Here is a 4,092-nt window from a genome sequence, read left to right on the forward strand (position 1 = left end):
TCTATCTATCTATCTATCTATCTATCTATCTATCTATCTATCTATCTATCTATCTATCTATCTATCTATCTATCTATCTATCTATCTATCTATCTACCTATCTATCGAATCTAGGACCTTCATTAATCTACAAATTGACCTAATTTAAATTTGCTTAAAACTTCATGAAATTAGATTTAAATTGCAAAAGAGGTTAAGTCTATATTTACTTAATATTTGTATAAAAACATTATTTCTTAATAAAAATCCTTTTGTTAATGCTTTTTTAATGTTGTTTTTTTTATTGCAACATTACAATAAAAATTCTCTTAAAGATTAACACCCAACATTTAGAGATTAAAAGTAATTTTTGGGACGTTGATCACGTGTGCATTTTTATGTATATTTTTAGTGTTTTTTTTAGAGTGTGTAAATTTGACACTTAAATTGAAACATTTAAAAATGAGATATTTTAAATCTCACACCTGCTGAACCAGTTTTTTCGAGTTTAAATTTAGTATAGAAAAAATTTTTTTGTGTTTTTAAAACAATAAATGACTTTGAAGTTGACAATTTATTTATGAAAAAAAAATATAATTCAATAAAGACATTAAAGCATGACAGATTAAGTATTAGAAATGGATAACACATTTATGTACACTGAAAGGAAATCGATTATGAAATCAGAGACTGTATGTGGAAGTAAAATTTTACCGTTTTACTTGATCCTTATTGGGAAACATTGAAATTTTATTTAAAAGAACTTTGCAAAAGCTTTAATATAGATCGTAAGATAGACGATCCTACGATCTATGTCAATGAGAGTAAAGAACTGTTGCATTCTAAAGAGCTCTGTTGACTATTGATATCCTCATTATTTTTTGAAGTCTCTGAAAAACTTAATATCTTTTTTCTCAGTGTATTTAAGTAATTATAAGTAACACAAATAAATTATATTTCATATTTAAAGCCATATTGCTAATTACAAAATTAACAAGCAAACATTATTAACAATTTAAGAAGCCAACAGGATGTTTGAAAAAAATTCATAAATTCTATAGAAAAAATATCAACCAAAATAAAATCGAAAAGTAAAAAATAAACAAAAAATCATAATATTTAAAGAAACGGCAACAATTATGTTGATTTGAATTTAAAAATTAGTAAAACAACTTCCTCATTGAAAAGTAAATATTATTCAAAAACAACAAAACAACAACTGCTGAAACAATCAAACTAGTGTCAAGCATACCAAACAAACAAACAAAATACCTACATATGAATGTATATATATATAATCAAATATAACTGACAACTAACTGAAGAAAACTCTAGTTGAGGAAGTTTTAAATTCCTAAACAGACATGCGAAATCTACACTTTTTTTAAAAAAAGATTTATTGCAAATTATATATAAAATCTCAAAACATAATAAAATATTCTCAAAAATCATAGAGAAAACTTTGATTAGTTTCAAGTTAACGAGCTGATTTTGTTTTAAGGTTTGTTTCGCTTATTGAAATTTGATTAGTTTAACCTTTTTTTCTACAAAAAAATAAATAAGCACAACATTTGAAAATGTTGATTTCAAGAAATATGGTTTTATAAACTGGTATTAACTTGACATTTGATAAATTACATTGAAGTTTTAATTTTTTTTAACTACTACTGCAACTGTTATAAATTATAAAACATAAAATTGCATTTAGGGCAGAACCTTAAAATATGTTGCCCTAAATGTTGTTTTCATTGCCACTCCAAAAAATACATAACAAATAATGGCAAAAGATAGAAAACTAATACATCCAGTAATTAAGTTGTTGGCTTAAGATCCCAGCAAATTTTTGAAATTCTAGTATCTTTTCAAGCTTCCAAATATAATTCGAGACTATAAATAGTACAATATGAAGCAACAAGTTATTGATTTATGAATGGACTAGTGTATAGATTTACATATTGTCTAACTTTCAATCTATAGACTAGTCTATACCTTAATCAATGAACAAGTCTATAAACTAAACCATGTACAAGTCCTAAGTCTATAATATGGGTTAATATATAGACTAGTCTATTTACTAATATTTGCATGGACCAGTGAATAATCAGTGAATTTGTCCACAAACTATGGATTTATAGATTAGGTTTGAGACTGATCTACGAACTAATCTATAGACTATTCAGTGAACTTATCAAAAGTCGAATCTATGGATTAATTTATAGACTAGTTTAGAGTGTAGTCTATAGACTATGCTAGAATATAGACCAGACTACAGACTAGCCTATAAAATAAACTGTAGACTAGACTATAGACTGGATTATAGACTAGACTATAGACTCGACTATAGACTACACTACAGTATAGACTATAGATTACACTTTAAACTATAGACTCGACTATAGACCAGACTATAGACTTAACTGTAGATCAGACTATAGACTTAACTGTAGATCAGACTATAAACTATACTATAGACTAGACTATAGACTAGACTATAGACTAGACTATAGACTAGACTATAGACTAGACTATAGACTAGACTATAGACTAGACTATAGACTAGACTATAGAGTAGACTATAGACTAGACTATAGACTAGACTATAGACTAGACTATAGAGTAGACTATAGACTAGACTATAGACTAGACTATAGACTAGACTATAGAGTAGACTATAGACTAGACTATAGAATAGACTATAGACTATACTATAGACTAGACTATAAACTAAACTATAGACTAGACTATAGACTAAACTATAGACTAGACTATAGACTAAACAATAGATTAGAATATGAACTAGACTATAGACTAGACTTTAAGGATCACTCATTCCTAGGTAATATATTAAATGACTATATTATCTACATTAGTCATTATACAAATTTGAAGATTTTTTGCTGTTTAGGTTTTCGAAGAAATTTTTCTAAGTAGTCTATGATGTCATCACTACGTTTTACCTAATTCTTTTCATTCTCATTCTCATTCTCTTTCCAAGTGTCGTATTTTTATAACTTATTACATAATCAATCTTCAGACATCATCATTATCCTGTTTGTTGTGTGCTAATTTTGTTTTATTACTCGATTGGCTTTGAAAAACAAAACCCAGTTTAACTACAAGAAAGTAGGTCACTCATTCACAGAGTAATAAACTTTCCTCAAACCACATAGAAATAAAACCAGTATCTTCTTTTTTTAAAAAAAAGAGCCAAAGAAAAAAACCTTTTTTGCTAATGCAGACAAGCACACACCTTCCTTCCTGCTAACACAATTTATAAACAAACAACATAATAATGATGATGATGAGCATCATCTGCAGCAGAAAGAAACCAGTCAGAAAGGGGCTAAAATAAATACCTACTGCAAAGAAACCCTTTAAGTCATAAACTGGAAAAAACAAGTTTAATAAAAGTTTTATATAAAAAAACAAATTTTATTGCATTTTTCAAAATGATCATCATCATAATGATCATCTTGATCAACACAATATATTAACACTAATAGAAAAGGGCTTAAAACAGATGTTATTTGTTGTTTGAGTTTAAACTCACAAACAACCTTGTGCACAGGAAGTCTTTACTAAAAATGAGCCTTTAAGCTTTGGTCATATTGAACTGTAGAGGAATTTTATCGGGTTTTATAACCATCCTCTAGTGGTTTTTTTATTTCTTATTGGTTTTCTTAATTTTGGGTTTTGTGTTGCGATGGTTAATGATGATTATTTAATGGCAGATGCAACAACAACAACAACAACCACACGAAAACACGCACTTTCGCTTTCAGTCAATGAGCTTAAATGTTAATATTGAAAAGTTTCAATTTGATATGAAATTTTATTACGTTATAATGCAAAGCCATAACCAAAGATTACCATGACCTTTCTTAAGGCACATAACTTTTTAAAAAAATGAAATATTAGGGTGATACGAAATTGATAAGAGATAATTTTCGTTAAAAGTATAATATAAATACTCTGAGTGCTTCGCTACCACAACTATTTGAAAAAAAGTACTCTAAATCTATCTATCTATCTATCTATCTATCTATCTATCTATCTATCTATCTATCTATCTATCTATCTATCTATCTATCTATCTATCTATCTATCTATCTA

This window comes from Lucilia cuprina, chromosome 6 (genome assembly GCF_022045245.1).
Source record: "Lucilia cuprina isolate Lc7/37 chromosome 6, ASM2204524v1, whole genome shotgun sequence".
Taxonomy (NCBI): domain Eukaryota; kingdom Metazoa; phylum Arthropoda; class Insecta; order Diptera; family Calliphoridae; genus Lucilia; species Lucilia cuprina.